The sequence below is a fragment of the Kogia breviceps genome, chromosome 3 (assembly GCF_026419965.1).
Source record: "Kogia breviceps isolate mKogBre1 chromosome 3, mKogBre1 haplotype 1, whole genome shotgun sequence".
Classification (NCBI taxonomy): Eukaryota; Metazoa; Chordata; class Mammalia; order Artiodactyla; family Physeteridae; genus Kogia; species Kogia breviceps.
Window position 1 is genome coordinate 174,426,145 of NC_081312.1, and position 20,733 is coordinate 174,446,877.

The 20,733-nt window shown below is 43.6% G+C and overlaps 1 protein-coding gene and 1 pseudogene across 3 annotated transcripts in view; one reads left to right on the plus strand and one right to left on the minus strand.

Moving 5' to 3' along the window:
• NEBL (nebulette) overlaps positions 1-20,733 on the minus strand; it is a 353,899-nt gene that overhangs the window by 254,976 nt on the left and 78,190 nt on the right. The window lies entirely within an intron of this gene.
• On the plus strand, positions 4,234-5,707 carry LOC131753051 (elongation factor 1-alpha 1-like; annotated as a pseudogene).

Sequence of the window (20,733 nt, forward strand, 5' to 3'; positions counted from 1 at the left end):
AACAAAATAAAACTGTACACTCCTCAGACAAGCCAAACTGGGGTTTTCTTTGGAAAGATTTTGGGTTTTTTTGGTTTTTTTTTTTTTTTTTTTTTTGCGGTACGTGGGCCTCTCCCGTTGCGGAGCACAGGCTCCGGACGCGCAGGCGCAGCGGCCACGGCTCACGGGCCCAGCCGCTCCGCGGCACGTGGGATCCTCCCGGATCGAGGCACGAACCCGTGTCCCCTGCATCGGCAGGCGGATTCTCAACCACTGCGCCACCAGGGAAGCCCTGGAAAGTTTTAATGAAGTCCTAGGTCATATTTTATGTTAACTCAATATACAAAAATTTGATAGGATAGCATTTGGGTATTAGGACATTAATTTGTCATACAGCATTTGAGTCCTGCCAGTACAAATATTTCAAGTCCCCATGACATGCTCTTCACTCTACTGGGGTCTGATGCAGGGTCATCTAAAAACAGCAGTTGGGAGACAGAGCCAGATCTCCCAGGCAATGCTGAAGAGGCACCTCTGAACGGCAGAAATTGTAGTTTAAAGAGACAGTACAGCTTATTAAGGCCCTGAGAGTAAAGCACAGTCGGAGAGCTACCATCCCCTATGGCACAGCTCCTTGTACATACTCTGTGGCCATATCCATCTGAACTCATTCTTCATGCACGTTAGGCAGTGATCATTATTCTAAACAGAAGGGGGGCTTCATACTCAACTAATGGGGTAAAATACATCGCAAGACACAGAATTTTAAAAGGTCCCGGAGATCATCTGCAACAGCGGCTCTCCAACTTGGGCGTGCGTAAGAATCACCTGGCGGGCTTGTCGACACAGCCTTCCTCCGCACGGCTATTACATTCCACACCCTCTTGCCACCTCAAAGACATTGTTCTAGAAATTGTCCCCTTTTCTCTGTAATATTCCTCCTCTCTATTGGGTCATTCCACACTGGTGTATAAGCATGCTGCTATCTCACCCCCTGTTTTAAAATTCTTCCTCTGAACTCTGGTTTCTCCACTGCCACCACCCATTCTTCTCATGCCTTATATGCAAAATGCCTCAAAAAGCTGTCCACGCTTGCTTTCTCTAACTCCTCTGTTTCCATTCTCTCCTGAACTTCAATCCGATTCTCACCCTCACCACTTCACTGCAACCGCCCATGGCAAGGACGCCAGTGACCCCCACGTGGCCAAGCCAACGGTCAGTCCTCGGCCGCCATCTTGTTTGTTCCATCGCCAGCATCTGACTCAGTTTATCCATCCCTCCTGTCGGAAGCACATTCTTCACTTGGCCTCCAGAATGCCACACTCTCCTGGTTCTCCTACCACCTCGCTGGCTGTTATGAATTGCAGTGTGTCCCCCCAAAAAGATACGTGGAAGTCTTAGCCCCCGGTACCTGAGAATGTAACCGTGCTTGCAAATAGGGTCTTTGCAGATTTCCCAGATACAACCAGGTCAAGGTGAGGTCATAAGGGTGGGGCCTTAATCCGACACGACTGGTGTCCTTAAGAAATGGGGAAAGCTGGACGCACAGAGGCACAGAGAGAAGACGAAGCGAAGATACGCAGGGAGAAGATGACCATGGGACTGGAGTGACGCGTCTACAAGCCACTGAACACCACGTGTTGCCAATAAGCGCCAGAGCCATCAGGGACCCTGCTGACACCTTGAATCCGACTTCTAGCCCCCAGAACTGTGAGACAGTCAACTTCTGTTGTTTGAAGCCACTCAGGTTTTGGCAGCTGTATGAAACTAAGGCCCTGGCTAATCCTCCTCAGCATGTATGGCTGGTTCTCACCTGCCTAACCTTGGGGTGGCTTAGGGCTCAGTCACTGTACTTCTTTGCTTTCCTGTGCATACCCACACTGACCAGATCTCAACCAGTCTCACAGCTTTAAACACCTTCTCTCTGCTGACTCCAGCCCAGACTCGTCTCCCCATCTCCAGGCTCATGGATCCACCTACCTTCTCCACATATCTGCGATGTCTGATAGACACCTCAAACCTAACCAGTCCCACACCAAACTCCTGATTCTCCCCAGAACACCCGTGCCTCCTCGGGCTCTCCCGTTTCCGTAAATTACTATTCACTGACCAATTTCTCAGACAAAAAAAAAAGAGAGAGAGAGAGATTTATCTCCTTGTATTTTCTTTTTTTAAAATTTATTTATTTATTTTTATCTTTGGCTGCATTGGGTCTTTGTTGCTGCGCACAGGCTTTTCTCTTGTTGCGGCGAGCGGGGGCTACTCTTCGTTGCGGTGCGTGGGCTTCTCACTGCAGTGGCTTCTCTTGTTGCGGAGCACGGGCTCTAGGCATGCAGGCTTCAGTAGTTGTGGCACACACACTCAGTAGTTGTGGCACGTGTGCTCAGTAGTTGTGGCTCATGGGCTTTGTTGCTCTGCGGCACGTGGGATCTTCCCGGACCAGGGCTCGAACCCGTGTCCCCTGCATTGGCAGGCGGATTCTTAACCACTGTGCCACCAGAGAAGCCCTATGTCCTTGTATTTTCTACAACCCACATCCCAAAAGTAAATCCTGGTGGCTCCACCTCCAAAATATATTCTGAACGTGACATCTCTTCCACTATCACTACCATGGCACAAACCCTATCGTTTCCCACCTGGATAACTGCCCCTGACACCTGATGGGGCTCCCTGCATCCGCCCCTGCCTCCTACAGTCTATTCTCAACAGAGGGACCAGGCAGGACTTGTAAAACATAAATCAGACACCATCACTCTTTTCTTCTCGGTTAGTGAAAGTCAAAATTCTTAAAATCTTCTAAAAGACCTTTTCTGTTTCCTGCTTCTTCCTTTGCCCTGTACTCTCTCCATTCATTGTTCTTGCTTTTTCCAACACACCACCGTGCTTCCACCTCCTATCTTTATACTTGCTCTTCCCCCAAACATCACAGCTCACCCTCTCACTTCCATCAGGTCTGCTCAAATATCCCCTCATTGGAGACCATCTCTGATTATCCAGCATAAAATAGGAACCCACCCCTCAACCCAGCATTCTCTTTCCCTGCACTATCGTTTCCATAGCATCGAGCACCAAGTGATTTGTGAGCTATTAACCATTTTTTTAAATCTGTGTCCTTTCACTAGAATGAAGTTCCATGAGAGCAAGGGAACTGCTATATCCCCAGCTCCTAAACTGGGCCTTGTACTTGGCAGGCACTTAATACACGTGTTTTGAGTGAATGAAGAAATTTTAAAAGGAGGTAGAAATCCCTAACATGAGGTGACATTTGTTTTTACGTAAATAGCTTTTTCACAAGTTCATCTACCTAAATCTCTCCAAAGCTGGCACAAGCACAGCTCAGTCTCAGCCCTGCAAACACTGGCCGTAAAAAAAATTTTTTTTAAATTAAAAAAATCAGAGATCCTAGGAGAAGGTAAAACTCTTCAGACTTACCCCCCGGAAAGTATGCTAATATCATTCTTCCTTTAAATGATGTTTTTGCCCCTAAAGATGGGTGCGTCCTCCTCGGCCTCACAGTCCCTCGGGATTGAGCCACCTACATAAAGTGACTCTTCGGCATCAGTTTCTCCTCTGCAGAAGTTGCACCTGGGTCAGCTCTACAGATAATAATCTGTAAGTTATCACACTTTACGTGAACATAAGTTACAGACGCACTCACACAGCCATATGAACCAAGTGTCTGCTTCGGCAGGATGAAATGACCATCCCAAAACGTACTTTCCCAACAGGCAGAGTGCAAGCCCAATGAAAAGAGCCAAGATGTAAAATGAGAATATTGAAGCAGTCAGTGATGAAGATTCGGATAGTGTTCTCTATGTACACAGCAGCTGCGTAATTTGTGAGGTTTAATTTTATCAGACCGACTTCTATTTCATGTGCCAAGTTTTTTTTTCCGTTAGGATTTCAGCAGGTGCAATGTGACAAATCAATACAGCAAAATTCTTAGCCTCTGCGCTAAGAAAACGCTCTATCACAACGTGTTAGGGTGAAAGACAGAAAAAGTTGGGGGAGGGGAAGAAGGAAAAGGCAACAGAGAAAGAGATGAGATTTTAAAAGGAACCTGGCTTTTTTTGCAACGGGTTTGCCGCCAGGACACAGGCGTCGTGGAAACCACGGCTAAACCTCAGCAAAAACGGGGAAGGACAAGATCCACATCGTTGTCATCGGACACATAGGTTCAGGAAGTCCGCCACTCCTGGCCTTCTGATCTACCAACGTGGTGGGACTGACAAGGGAGCCGCTGAAGAGCTAGAGGAGGAGGCTACTGAGATGGGAAAGGGCTCCTTCGAGTACGCCTGGGTCTCGGACAAACTGAAAGCTGAACACGAGCGTGGTATCACCACTGATATCTCCCTATGGAAATTCGAGACCAGTAAGTACTATGTGATCGTCACTGATGCCCCAGGACACAGAGGCTTCATCAAAAACATGCTTACAGGGCTTCCCTGGTGGCGCAGTGGTTGGGAATCCGCCTGCCAATGCAGGGGACACGGGTTCGTGCCCCGGTCTGGGAAGATCCCACATGCCGCGGAGCGGCTGGGCCCGTGAGCCATGGCTGCTGAGCCTGCGTGTCCGGAGCCTGTGCTCCGCAACGGGAGAGGCCACAACTGTGAGAGGCCCGCATACCGCAAAAAGAAAAAAAAAAAAACATGCTTACAGGTGCATCCCAGGCTGACTGTGCTGCCCTGATTGTCGCTGCTGGCGTTGGTGAATTTGAAGCAGGTATTTCCGAGAATGGGCAGAGCCAGGAACGTGCCCTCCTGGCCTACACTCTGGCTGTGAAACAGCTCGTTGCTGGAGTGAACAAAATGGATTCCACTGAGCCACCCTCCAGCCGGAAGAGATACGAGGAAACCGTTGAAGAAGTCAGCACCTCCATTCAGAAAACTGGCCACAACCCCGACACAGCAGCACGTGTGCCACTTTCCGGCTGGAGTGGGGGCAACGTGCTGGAGCCGAGGGCTAACGTGCCGCGGTTCAAGGGAAGGAGAGTCACCCGTAACGACGGCAACGCCAGGGGAACCAGCCACACTGCTTGAAGCTCTGGATCGCATCCTGCCGCCAAACTCGCCCAACGGACAAGCCCTTGCGTTTGCCCCTCCGGGACGTCTGCAAAATTGGCGGTATTGGCACTGTCCCTGTGGGTCGAGGGGAGACGGGTGTTCTCAAAGCTGGCCTGCTGGTCACCTTTGCTCCAGTCGACGTGACGACTGAAGTGAAGTCTGTCGAAACGCACCATGAAGCTTTGAGCGAAGAAGCCCTTCCCGGGGACAATGTGGGCTTCAATGTCAAGAACGTGTCCGTCAGAGATGTTCGTCGTGGCAATGTGGCCGTTGAGAGCAAAAATGACCCGCCGACGGAAGCAGCTGGCTTCACAGCTCAGGTGGTTGTCTGGAACCATCCAGGCCAAAGCGGTGCCGGCTATGCACCTGTGCTGGATTGTCACACAGCTCACGCTGCTTGCAAGTTTGCTGAGCTGAAGAAGACTGATCGTTGCTCTGGGAAAGAAAGCTGGAAGATGGCGCCAAATTCTTGAAATCTGGTGATGCTGCCATCGTCGATATGGTTCCTGGCAAACCCATGTGTGCTGAGAGCCTCTCTGGCTGTCCTCCTCTGGGCCGTTGTGCTGTTGGTGGCATGAGACGGACGGCTGCCGTGGGTGTCATCAAAGCAGTGGACAAGAAGGCAGGTCACCAAGTCTGCCCAGAAAGCTCAGAAGGCTAAGTGAAGGTCATCCCCAATACCTGCCAGCCCAGCCTTTATCGGTGGTGGAGGAACAGCCTCAGAACTATATGTCTCAATTGGCCATTTAAGTTTAATAGCAGAAGACTAGTTAATGATAACAATGCCTGGTAAAACCTTCAGAAGGAGAGGAGGATGTTTTGTGGACCATTTGTTTTGTGTGTGGCAGTTTTAAGTTATTAGTTTTTAAACTCAGTACTTTGTAATGGAAACAACTTGACCAAAAATCTGTCACAGAATTTGAGACTCATTAAAAAAGTTAAATGAGGGAAAAAAAAAAAAGGAATCTGTTATGTATGCCCAGGAGTGCTGTTAGCAATTTTGTTCCTTTGTTTCCATATCCGAAGGATTTAGATATGTGTCTTATCCAGCCAACCCCTAAATCCCCCACTGGTCTATTTATTACTGCTACACACAACAGAATTAGGACTTGAAATGGGATCTCTGGAAGGTAGTAGTGCTGTGGCATCAATTTTTTTTAATGTAGTGAGTATTTGAGAAGAGTGTACACCTAAAGAGCACAAAGAAGGGAGGGGTGGGTGGCCAAGCTGTGGTCAATAAGATGAATCTACAAGAACGATTTTGCTGCAAAGGAGAACCAAAAGTGGAAGTTGAGTATATACAAGGTAAAGCATTAGAAATAAAGGTTGCACAAAAGGCCACAGGTACATGCAAGCCAGAGTGATTTCAGCTTGGGGACACCTGGGACATTACTATATATGCCCAGTTGCTCCAGGGACTGAAGAAAGACATAGCAAAAGCCCTGGTGTTTAATAAAGACGCTCAGCAACACACGCAGTTATGATCTTGCTCCCTCATACCTTCCACCTTCTTTCTAACCTCCTCGGGTGTCCACCCTTGCACATGTCACATGCACGGCCCTGCTCCTACATCACTCCCCATGTGCCATCAGGGAAACAGGCTGTGGCTTCTGTCCTGCATGGTACTTGATGCTCTAAGTTCGCAATTAATATCAAACCACTAATAGTCATTAGAGACCTAATATTTTAGACTAACATTAGAATCACATTTAATTAAATTTAATAAATAAATTGTAATGAGTAACATAGAGCTGGAATGTCTCTTTAATGAAATCCATGGAAACATGACTGAGATTATCAAGGTTTTCTAGTCAAACTTTTAGAATCAATGTTGGTTATATTTTCCTTCTGATTCCCACTGTAGAACAGAAATGTTTTTATTTGTTTTTAATTTTTATTCGAGTATAGTTGCTTTATAATACTGTGATAGTTTATACTGTACAGCAAAGTGAATCAGCTGTGTGTATACACATATCCCCTCTTTTCTGGATTTCCTTCTCATTTAGGTCACCACAGAGCACTGAGTAGAGTTCCCTGTGCTATACAGTAGGTTCTCAATAGTAATCTATTTTATACATAGTATCAGTAGTGTATAGATGTTAAACCCAATCTCCCAATTCATCCTACCACCTCCCTTTTCCCCTTGGTATCCATACGTTTGTTCTCTACGTCTGTGTCCCTACAGAAATGCTTTTAAATATCTCTGGAGTTACAGTTAGGTTGTTTTGGTTTTTTTTCACTTGGGATTTTTGTTTTATTTTGTTTTGCTTTGCTGTTTAAAAACCACAGCAATGATGGAGGCTTAAAATAGAAAACTAGTACCTATTTAAATATATAGTAGAGGTCAAAAAACAATCTGAATTCAAATGAGATTTCTAAAAATACATACATACTTCCTTTCTGATTTCTACAGATTTGTTCACTCCTTAAAAACTTTTATGCTATTTTGGGATTTTTACTGCAAAGCCAAGATAAGCGCTGATTTTCATCTGTTGAGGGTGTTTCCTACTCAGAAAAACAATCCAGGTCAACCACCACAATAATCATAAACACAATGGCCAAGGATACAGAAAAAGAAAATTCATGAGTTCACATCCAGCACATAGGGATCTGACTCAACTTTAAGAAAAAATTAATAATACACACAATCCCCTTTAGTTTCATTGACCATTTAAAAGGCAACTGAAAGTTTTTATTTAACTTTTACTAATTAAATTATTCTGCTTCTTTATTTAAGTGTTCATGAAGTTTTTAAAGTAATGATTTTAGGAGATGCATTTCTAATTACTATTTCTAAAAATATTGCAAACCATGTTCTTTCCACATCAAAATTAAGCAATTACCTATAAATGCCCATAATTAGAAATGCAGTATAAATTCTGTTCCAACAAACTAAGCCACTGTGTCTTAAAGATAGGATAATTAGCACAGATACTATTAAATGGGTGCTATGGTGATAGGTGCCGTAGAGATGTACAGACAGACTGGGTGAGGGGAGAAAGCAGCCCGAAAAAGGAAATTGATTTGTGCAGAGGGAAAAAAACCTTGAGAATGACATAGGTATCTGGAGGGAAGAAACAAATCAGCAGAGGGGCTTTTTAACTGATATTAGGAAGGTGTGTTGTAACAAATATTTAGTACAGGTAGTTCTCCCTATATATCTGAGTCTGCCCAATAATGAGTCATTGAAAGGGTTTATTCCTGGATGGCACTGAACTATACATGGAAGCGCCTTTAAGGAACAGGGAGAGACCTCACTTTGAGTGAAGAGAAAAATCTGACCCACAGCATACACTTTAGTTTCAGAGGAACACAGAATCCTTTCCAGTCTGTTTTATATTTACATCGTGAAATTGATCACAATTTTCTGCTTAACACACTCTAACATACAAATGAATAAAAGTGCTGTTTTGTTTTCTTCAATCGGGGAGGATTTGAGGTGATTTTTTTAAAGCTTGTGTTAGAGTTGACAAAAAATTAGGTACACAGCCTCAACCTCATAAAAAGCTGGGAATATATGATTGTTTTTCCACGCACAGTACCTAAAACGAGTTAAGTACTTAGCAGGTGTTCAGAAAGTATTTGTTTAAGAAGAAAGAAAGATGGGAAGGACTGAAGTGTTTCCTTTTGAATTGCAGGCAGAAACTGTTCTAAAGCATGTTCATGTCTTAACTCATGTTTCTTATTGCAAAAGCAGCCCCATCAATCACTAATGTCTTCACTCAAATCCAATGGCATTTACTGAGCACCTACTATGTATGAGGATTGCCCCTTTTGCGTCTGTCACTCAGGATTAGTCTCTAATCCTGCAGCTGCAAAGCCCCAGGGGCCGTGTGCAGATGGGACTAGTAAAAGGATTTCATTCCAGCCAGTAACACTTTCACTACATCTGGCATGTTATTCCTGGAACAGTCACTGGAAAAGAAATTGCACTAGGTAAAAACATTAACAAAGCCGGGGCCATGGGTTTCAGTCGAAACTGAATGTGACAAGTTGCTCTTCTGGTCTTACCATCGGCAGCTGCACACCTTTCTTCCACCCGGTTCTGTGTTAGCCCTCCTCTCTATCCTTCCACACCTGCATCCTCAATTCATCCTCCTCTTAGACTAAGAGTTCTGCCAACTCAGGATCCATCAGTCTCTCCACATCAGCACTAAGCTGTATGGAAAAAGAGAGAGTGAAGAACAATCTTCCTAAGACTTGGGTCACTTCCCTCCACTCGCATAGGCTTGGATAACTCTATTTAAAGTCCTCTCGGCTTCTCTTCCCTGCCTTGTAAGAAGTATACACTTCTTGGAGATGCCAAATTTCTTTTTCCCCAGACTTTTACCCACCAGACATATTATATGTTGCAGTTGCTGGGAAAATATTATTAAATGAGAACTTTTTCCTGAAAACAGTAATCATCACCTAGATAAATGAATAAATTTGCTACTACTGCGTTTCTTATAAAGATGATAGCAACTCAATGTTGATCAATCTTATTCTTGCTAATGCTTATAAACAAAAATAAAGGTTAAGAACTAACAAAATTTAGTGATTAAAAGAGATCGATTTAAAGTAGAAAAAACAGGGAGGGTGACACAAGAGGGAAGAGTTATGGGAACATATGTATATGTATAACTGATTCACTTTGTTGTAAAGGAGAAACTAACACACTATTGTAAAACAGTTATACTCAAATAGAGATGTTAAAAAAATAAAAATAAAGTAGAAAAAACAGGAAATAGAACAATATACACTTTTTCTAAGACAAATCTGTTTAAGATATTTAGCTAAAGGAAAATGACACTGATCCAGAAATGTAAATGGCTAGTAGAGAATCACTAATAAAGAAGTTTTATTTTAAGCCTCTGAATTTCCTCTAAAAAGCCAAGATTTTAATATTCTTGGCTTGGACTTACCGTACTAAAAACACAGTAACACAAGGGAGAACAATGAGACATTCCTTAAGAGTTCACTTACTAGGTCAAGTGTGCATTAGAATCTTAATTCTGATCTACAAATTCATTATTCTCTTACAAGTTAACTGAATATTTATATCCACGGACTATTTTAGGACACTTCAGAATTACTGTCATCACGCCCCATTTTGCTCCATCTTCAGAATGTTTAGAACATACACCAAAAAAGTTTAAAGGCCTATGTTTCTGAAATAATTTCACTTTACTTTTAAAATTGAATACATAAATGTCTGAGACTGCTATTTGTTAAATTCACTTTCATGACAAACTCTTTATATTGAGCCTCAAACTGTAATTCATGAGAAACTTGAGAAACTTCTAAAGATGAATTACATGTCCAACAATTGTCATGAAATTGGAGACACAGACTTTCCTCCAATAATGAGCACCTATAAGGGTTTTTTTGTTTTTTTTTTTTTTTTTTTGCGGTACGCGGGCCTCTCACCGCACAGGCTCCGGACGCGCAGGCTCAGCGGCCATGGCTCACGGGCCCAGCTGCTCCGCGGCACGTGGGATCTTCCCGGACCGGGGCACGAACCCGCGTCCCCTGCATCGGCAGGCGGACTCTCAACCGCTGCGCCACCAGGGAAGCTCAAGGTTTCTCTATATTATAAAAATGAAGGAACAGGAGGAAGCGGGGAGAGAAGTGTACAATGAAGAGAAATAGGTGCGTGTAGCAGAGACAAGATGGAATTTGAAAAGAGCCACGAGACTGTGGCTTAGAAAGATTAAATTTACTCCATGTGACTCCAAAAGGCAGAAAAGGGACCATTAGCACAAAGTCACGAGAGGAGAGAGGGGAAAGTCTCAACTTAATGTGGGAAAGAAGAACTTCCTATTAAAGTGGTATATATACACTTATGGAGTAACAAACTTAAGATCTTCAAAGGAATTCAAGTAGAAGCTGAAAGGCTACTTAGCATGGACACTGAAGTTGTGAATTTCTCTACTGGGTGGGAAACAAGACTAGGAGGCCAGCTCCGTGATTCTCCACTTTACGTGTGTATAGTCAAATGTGTCGAACCCTTCTATAAGGTCAAAAAAGTGTAGGTGAGCACTTTTTTTTTTTTTTTTTTTTTGTGCTGTACGCGGGCCTCTCACCGCTGTGGCCTCTCCCGCTGCGGAGCACAGGCTCCGGACGCGCAGGCTCAGCGGCCACGGCTCACGGGCCCAGCCGCTCCGCGGCATGTGGGATCTTTCCGGACCGGGGCACGAACCCGTGTCCCCCGCATCGACAGGCGGACTTTCAACCACTGCGCCACCAGGGAAGCCCTAGGTGAGCACTTTTAAGTAAATGCATTATACTTTTACATGTCCGTGATGGACACCTGCATTTTGGTGTTCAGCATCCATTTTCCTCCTTCTGGTAGCATCAACTTGCTCTTCCCTCCGGAATGACCCAGTCCCTCTGGTCTGAGTGTGGCTGGTCGAAGCCCCACCTCTTCAGTTTGCCTCGTCCTCCTGGCCACAGAGATGGGCACGTGACTAAAATCAGACCCGGGCAAATAATCTTGAAGTTTTCATTCAAACTATTGGGGAAGGAAAATTCTTTCTGCAGAGGTGGCTAGGCTATAAGGCTGAAGCTTTCTTAAAAGCTATCTTGCCATCATCATAAGGAAAGAGGCTACCCGGAAAAGAGTTACAAGAGAGTAGAGCTGAAACCTGATGATAACCCCAGGACTCACTGACACCCGGGCTTTTACAGCCGTCAGCTAGCAAAGCAGTACATCCTCTTTTCTGCTTTAGGCTAGTTTGCGTTGCCTTTCTGTCACTTGCAACCAAAAAGTCCTAACCAATGTCAAAGGAGGAAATAATGAGAAAGGGAGCTTGAATGTCTCAATGCTGGCTAATAATCTAATTCTGTAAGTTTCGACCTTTAAAACCTAAAATATTAAGGGTACCTACTGGTACCACTGAACTTTCTCATCTTCTTCATCATGACTATTTTCCAATTCATATGGAACCAGCTTTTCTCCCAGCTTTCTGCCTCGGTTTCCCTCAACCTCGCAGGAGGTTCTGTATTGGTTTCTCAATCTCCCAAGAAAGAAATGACATGGGGCGCTTCCAAGAGTCATCAGCTGTCCTGTTCACACGAAACAGCCAACTCTCCCCCTGTGGCATCAGGCTCACACAAACCAAGTGGAAATTCTCCCTCTAAGTGAACAGACTGTTTCACAAAAAAAACACGATTCCAGAAATAGTTTGTCAAGCTGTCCAGGTTTGCTGTTATGAAACCAGTGCCCAGGCCGAAAGAATTAATCTCTTTTCTCCCTGAATCAGAATTTTCTCAATGAGCCTTGGGCCCATTAACCAGGGAGGGCATCCAGAATCTCCTCATCACTCCACACTTAAGTCTTCTGCTTTTTTGAGCATTTCTAATCTTCTTTACATTTTCTAAACAAACTAAGAAATGCTTGATTTTACACATTTTAATACAACCTGGCATGGGTCACTGGTCATCGTAATTGTTTCTACCCCTCTATAGAGCAAAATAAGGTATAAAGAGATTAAAATGCACAGACATGTACTCATATCTGATGATTATCTAATAATACTAATCACACCATCATTTTCTACGAAAGACATAAACAAGTTTTCTGAAAGAATGTCTTACGCCATTTTCCCCTGCTAGTGCAAGTCATGTAAATATCCCCTACCACGTACTTGTGGCAGCTTAGCCAAAACGCAGGCACTCATAATAGAAATGAAGCATCGGATTTGCTGCACACAGTGCCACGTCCACACAAAACCTCACACTTCGGACAGGAAGGGAAGAATAATACTGTATCCACTGGTAGCTGCAGGGGAACTTTTCGGGAGACAAAATGGCATTACTGGAGTTGGAATTTGGCCAGGACACTGGGGCTAAATACCCAGACTCTTGTGAAAAGTGCCCTGGGATTATTAATGCCCTCCAGTCATCAGGACCTCAGTTTTGTGTCTTCTATGAAAAGAAAAGCTGATTAGATCATTTAAGTAAATCTCTCGGTGGGCTTCTTTAGCTTCTGATTATCTAGGTATGCTTTAATCACCGTCAAGACTGCCCTGGTGAAAATTAATGACAGATTAATGTGAGACACTCAAAGATATCAAACAACAAAATATATACCTCGATAATATATCACATATATATTTTTCATTTGTTCCCCAGGGGATTAATTTAGAGACCCAGCGATTCCTACTTGGACTAAATCATGTTGTTTTAAAGAGTACATAATATCCCAATTATCCTGTTACCCTTATCTTTATGAGTCTCCAAAGGAGGGATAGCCTAAGTGGGGTGATTAGATTTAATACCACAGCCCTGATCCAAGGTCCTGTTTCAACAGACACTCTTTTTTTTTTTTCTAACAATTACTCTGAACATTAAATCTTCTATGTTATTTACTAAAACACCATAATAAGACTTGAAACACAATTATTCATTTCCTTTGCCATAGAGAAATCTAGACTCTATGCAAATTTCTTAAGGGAATAAAAAGAACTGAAAATCTCATTTTACGTGGTAATAATATTCATAAATATTTTATACTGGCATGCATGTATAAGAAGGGGAACGTTTCTTGTATTACGTGAACAAATTCTCTTTTACATACAGGACTGGGCAGAGGACCCTTGAAAATATTAGCAAATGAGTTCTGCCTCCCCCTCTTCATCACTAGTGTCTACAAAACCCCCAAATGAAATGAGTTCATTAATTTCTTCCCCTTTTCTCCCTAAATCTTTATTTTACCAACACCCTCATTCATCTGCCTGACTGAGTTGTTTTTGTCCTTCCCAGCCTTCACAGAAGGATGTTTTAAGGTTTTCTTTGGCCCACAGGGAAGCTCTGCTGACTCTTGGTTTCCTCGTCTGTAAAAATGGGACAGCTAGAAGAGATCAGTGGTTCTGAACCCAGGCTGTGCATTCAAATCACCTAGGATGCTTTCAAAATTTAAAAAAAAAAAAAAATTTTTTTTTGATCCCTTAACCCAGCCCCCTGAGATTCTGATTTGGTTGTTTTAGGTTTAGGGATCCAGCATCTATCCTTTTAAAAGTTCTCCAGATGATTCTAATGTGCAGCCAGAGCTAAAAAAAAAAAAAAAAAAAAAAAAAAAAAGGCTGAATTAGTGTCTCCAGGATTGTTTCAGTCCTAAAGGTCTCCGTGTCCATCTATTCATATAAGGACCACTTAGCTAACGTGTCCAACACACGGAATGGGTTGGTTGGTTTCCTAGGGCTGCCACAACAAATTACCACAAACCTGGAGGCTTAAAGCAACAGACATATATTCTCCCACAGTTCTGGAGGCCTGAAGTCTGAAATCAAGATTTTGGCAGGGTTGGTTCTTCCAGGAGGTTCTGAGGGAGAATCCGTTCCGTGACTCTCCCCGCATCTGGTGACTGCCAGGCCGTCCCTGGTGTTCCTTGTCTCCTGGCGGCATCACTCCACTCTCAGCCTCCACCTCCACATGGCCCTCCCCTCTTAGGCCCTGTGCGTCTCCTCCTTTTCTGTCTCTTATAAGGACACTTGTCATTGGATTTAGGGTTGACCCTAATCCAGGATGATCTAGAGAGCTGTACCTTCATTACATCTGCAAAGACCACTATTCCAAAGAGGACCACATGCTGAGATTCTGGGTGGACGTATCTTTGGGGGCCACCATTCAACCCACTACCCTGGAGGTGCCACTTTTATCAGGAGCCAATAACAGAATCCTCTGGAACAGGTGCCAGGACAACTGAAAGGTACACTGCACAGAGGAGACAGGCCGCGGGGCTTTGGGCTGCCGTCACGGGGAGAACAAGGCACAGAAGGAGAAGCACGCAAAGGGCACACCAAGGTGGCCCTGGACCAAGTCCCACAGGCAGCTCAGGACTCAGCTGTCAGGTCAATTCTACTCTAGTTCGAGACAAAATGAGCCGGTACCTCCGCTATGCTGGGACAAACAAGTGCACGCCGTGTGGCCTCCATAAAGCGGGACCGCAGAGTTGGAAAGGCCTTCCGTGGCCGCTCAAGAGGCTACGCATTCCTCAGCCCTGGAAAAAGGCCCTCGTTTATGATGTTCAATAATCTCACTACTTTCTTTCTCCTGCTATCCCCCCCAAACAAATCCTCAGACCTAATGGAGTTCCACGAATCCTGTTATACATAGCAAGGAGGAAAAGAGACGATAATGCTATAAAATGCCTACTACAACTATAATCTTGCTTTTATGCCAATCCACGTTATTGCCGTCTTTCAAAGCTATGCTCAAAAGTCCTTGCCCTTTCACGGTTTCTCCCCACCCCCAGGCCTATGGACCATCCCAGTTCACATCCTTTAGCATAAACATGCATCATTTTAAGTGTGTCTACTTGTACTTATAAATCGGTTTACTGCACCCATCCTATGCCTGTTTAGACGCAGGCCCAGTGAGGCTGATGGCTCATCACAGGCAGAGATCCTGCCATCGGCTTCTACGGGATCCCTCCGAGACCCCGATATTGTCCTCCTCACAGAGGATGTTGTTAACTGAGAGACGATTATATTAGTGCATCTCTAGCCAAATGTTGCTTCTCATTTACTCGTTTAACTTCTTTTAGGACTATCACCCAAAAAAGAAGAAGAAAAAAGAAAATAAGATAAAAGAAATGTTTCCCTGTTCTGAAATAAGAGTGGCATACCCACTCTCGAAATACAACGATAACATTTTGAATTACAAACCCATGAAGGGATCTAGCAACGAATACTTACATAAATAAGTGCTAAGGGGAAAACACCTCTCGAACACCCACCCATTTCTTCAAAATGGTCGGAGACTAACTGGGCTGTGTCACTGGCTGATAACAGGAGAGCTGTAAACGGAGAGCTTGTTTTTCTTCTTCAATCCCCTGAAGTAACAAGACCTAAGAACAGCTCCATCGTTAACTTGATTACCTGGGTCTCACACGGTTACATCTGTGATCTGTGATGTTGCACCAAATGGCAATGATTTCACACAACCAACCTGTCACGCTGAGGAGAAGAGGCAGCAGGGGCTGTTTCACACTTGCAAACCCAGCCCTTCCAGGAGATGATGTGGTGGCCCCAAAGCGAAAGCTGCTGCCCCTGCTCTCTAGCACGGACTGCCTGTCCAGAGCGCAACCTCCATTTTCTCCAAACCTGAGCTTTCAGCAGTTGTCTACGAAGTTACATCACTTGAATGGTAGATTTTCTCAGCCCAGGGTATCATCCACTTAAATCATCAATCCGCTTAAATACAGCCACCCTAAGAAAGTATCTGCAAATCCTTTACCTGATAAGGGATGGGTATCCAGAATACACAAAGAACTCCTACAACTCAACAACAAAATAACAAACAACCCGATTTTAATATAAGCAAAGGACTTGAACGGACGTTTCTCCAAAGGAAATCTACAGGTGGCCACTAGTCACATGAAAGGATGCTCGACATCACTAATCGTAAGAGAAATGCAAACCAAAACCACGAGATACCACTTCACACACATTAAGGTGGCTATTATAAAAAAAGAATACTAACAAGTGTTGGCAAAGATGTGGAGAAATTGGAACCCTTGTTCATTGCAGGCGTGTAAAATGGTGTAGCCGCTGTGGAAAGCGGTATGGTAGTTCCTAAAAACATTAAACATAGAATTACCACATTGCCCTAGCAACTCCACTTCTGGGTATATATCTAAAAGAACTGAAAGCAGGAACTCCAACAGATATTTGTGCATCCAAGTTGACAGCAGCATTATTCACCACAGCCAAAAAGAGGAAGCAACCCAAGTGCCCGCTGATGGGTGAATAAATAAACAAAATGTGATATATACATACAATGGAATACTATTCGGCCTTAACGAGGAAGGAAATTCTGACACACCCTAAAATACATGAATCTTGAAGACATTATGCTAAGCGATTTAAGCCAGTCACAAAAGGACAAATACTGTATGATTCCATGTATATGAGGTACCTACAGCGATCGGTTCATAAAGATAGAAAGTGGAATGGTGGTTGCCAGTGGCCCGGAGGAGAGGAGGAGGAGGGGTTATTGTTTAATGGGTACAGAGTTTCAGTTTGGGAAGATTAAGAAGTTCTAGAGATGGATGGTGGCGTGACTGCACAACTATGTGAACGTACTGAATGCCACAGAACTGAACCTTTAAAGACGGTTTAAATAGTCAATTTAAATCATATTTTAATCATAATAAAAAGAATATATTAAAATAATAGCCATCCAAATCCAAAAATTATCTACATTATAATACTTATTTTTAAATTAAGGTTGTTAGAGTCTACCTTGCTTTTTGTTCTGAGCAGTACTGAAAAATCATGCTTCATCTACCTTTCTTTTAAAAAAAAAAAATGAGAAAAAAAAATAACTTCTTACCTCACTTATCCCCTTCATGTTTGCTGCACAGTAAGGTAAGTTTTCAATTACTTTTGATGGTAAAAATAAAACCACGGTCATTTTCATGGTCAGAATTCATCCGATGTTGTGCTGGTTGCACTCCCCCTCCTGCTGTTCTGTGCCTGACTTCCACCTGGTTCAGAAATCGCCTAGCACCCGTCCCTCCGGCCCACCACAGCCAGAAGGCAGGAGGAAGTCTCTCTCCTCTGGGGGTAATGCCTCCCAGGCACAACGGGATGGATAAAGCTTTTAGCAGCCCAACCGATGGGCTCCCCGACACCATTCATGACCACAAGAAAGAGCTTTAGCTCTCAGGAAAGCAATACCACAAACAGCCGAACTGTAGAGTAAAATGAATACTGCAGAGCCAGAGTCACACACAGCAGGGACGATGCGAGACTGACTCTAGAATTCTGCTTCTCGACACAGTCACTATCCTGAAAATCAGGAATGGAGGGGAGGGTGATATAGAAAATGTGTTCTACAGGTGAGAAAAAGGACAAGTAACGGGGAAAGCAACAATTGAGGCTGGAAGCTCATCCCACCCTTTGCATCTAAAAGTAGACCTAAAGATGAAAACAGCAGCGTAAGTACAAATATATTCTTGTCTTAAGGACACAAGAATGGACACAGATGAAGTAGACATCTGCATACCTTGAAAAACTTAACATTCTGTGTTACTTACAAAACGTCTGAACAAGTAAGATGTATTTTTTAAATAATAAATTTTCCAAATTACAATGGTGAGTACTTTTACAATCAGAAAAACAAATCCTCAATATAAAAATGGAAAATGTCACAGAGTATAATAAATGTTTTCCTCTGCTAAATATAGTCCTTTTGATTGTCTATACTATTTAGAATTGTCTATCGTACATATCACCCTGGGCCTTCATTCCTGGTCGATGCACCTCGAAATACTTCTCAAATCCCAGCACACAGCCCCATGCTGCTGCTTTTACAAATGACCTGTTTACACATATGCAGAGGTATCTACCTCCATGACATGTTCAGTTGGGCAGGGCTTCAACAGTTTCGATTGCTTAATAAAGAAGAATCATCTATCTATATACTGTGCCACATGCCAGAGGGAGGTTCATTTCCCAGATCATTCTCTCTCTATCCAGCCAAGGAAAATATCCTTGATCTCCTCTTTAGAAAAAGAAAGAGACAGAGACAGACACTTGGGCGATGCCCTGGAAGAAGCTGCTGTCTTAGTGTTTCCACTTGCTGATTAGCCTGGCGCCACTTGGTGGCACTGTTGATTCCAGTTTGCTCCCTGATCCAGGGGACGGCTGTATCAACTGATCCAACCGTAAATAAGCACGTGTGACTCTGGCTGACAGCCTTGATAGAAACCTCAGAATGTCTGTATTCCTATCTCCCCAATATAAATGGTAAATCTTATAGTAAATGCCCTTCTCTTAGAACCTTCCCTTGCTTTTCTAGCTAGAAATCCAACCTTCCCAAGAAGGTGCCTATCAGCCTGGCCTGTCTCCACGAAACCTTCCCTATAAACTCTGGCCGGAGTCTCCCATAGGGCATGGCAATCTGCGAAAGTTATCTTGGGCACCGCCCTGGTAGAGAGACAAGTGGGCAGGGACTGGGAAAGAAAATGAGTTGGTGAAAAGGAAGCAGTGCCACCATCTTGAGCAGTGCCACCATCTTGAGATTTTTTTGTTTTTTAATACAATATAAAACACAGGGAAAACAACACTTTGATAGATTTTCCATTTATGTGATTTACTTGGTGGGTGTTCTCATTAAGCCTCCCGAGACACCTGCGTGACCATCCCACTCTAGAGGCAGGAAAGGGAGATTCATAGGGGTTAAGTAACCTTTCCAAGGGCGGGCACACAGAATTTGTGGGTTGAAGACTGGAACCTCATCCTTTCCGCCAAGTCCCAACCCCACTTTGCCTTGACGTAACAGGGGCTCTGAAAGGGCTCCCGAGGTAAATATACACAGAGGCCCAGCAAACTCTAACGCAAACCTAAAAACTGAAGTGGGGCAACTACCCCTCAGGAAGGTCTGTGGCTCCTATCTTCATTTACCCACTCCCCATGCGCCCCCACAAGCGCATAATCACACATATTGAGCTGCATATTCCTCTATTTGTTCAACTTTGTTTTCTTCCTTCAAGATTGCCGACGTTGATAATTTTTAACATATTTCAGTCATACAAACATTTGGAGGAACCAGCATACACTGACATACATGATCATTGTTTTGTTCTCTGAACCTCTCGGGGAAGCTCTGCCTCTGTTCTACGCTGATCTTTCCTTTTTTGTATAATAAGGGGATGTAACAGAAGCCTTGAGCAATGACAAGATAGAACCCTCAGGGGAGGAGCAGAATATGGATATTTTATATCGATAATTATCGTATTATTGCTTTGAACAACATGTATTACGTTCTTTAGTGGTGAGAATAGCATTATATGATGTTGCAGCTAGTAGCTCTGATCACAGATCACCATCGGTGAAGGATAAAACATAGGGAGGTATTTCTGGTGGCTGTGATCTTACTATCAGCATTTAGTTTATGATGCATATAAAATATGACTGACTATAAAAGAATGATGCTACTCTTTTAACAAACACCACAACTTCTATGTACAATAAAAGAATGTCATCGCCTTCTAACTGGGTGCTTTGGAACATTATATACGTATTCTTGGGGCTGCTCAAAACTCTGTGAAAATTCCTCTTTTGATATTGTATTCAACGCCTGAGACACATACTTTTGATTCTTCTCAACCGTGGTAAATATTCACACTTTGAGGGTGGATTTCATTTTTGGAAACAGCTGAGTCATCTGGAACTAAATCTGACACATAAGCTGGAGAAAAGTGAACCAAAAATAAGATTCATTCATTGAATTATTCAACAATTATTGCACTGGACACTACGCCACATGAAGACAGCCTCAGCTCTTAAGGGGCTCACAGTGGAAATAATAACCATTTCCCAAAGATGTTTAAGTAGCTCCGGTTGCTTTTAAGTAGGACTATGACAGGAGAGTAACAAGGCTGGCTTTCTGAACTGGCTCGTCAGGCGGTTATAAAAGCAGCCCCAGAGGGAGCTGTTCCAAACCTGTCTGAGCAACAGCAGCTTCAGTGGCATTAATGGCACGAGAATGTGACCTCCCAACAGGGCTATTCCAACAGAGGATGCTCGCCCAGAGAGTAACGCTCTGCTATGTGTTACTTTACAGTTTGATCCAGTATTACTTTACCATCACATCTACTAAAGCCCAGCAAAACTGCAGTTATGGGTTATGATACTGAACGATACGAAATCTTTCCATTTGTTTCCTAAGCTGGCCTAAAACTCAATGTGGCCACCATTAA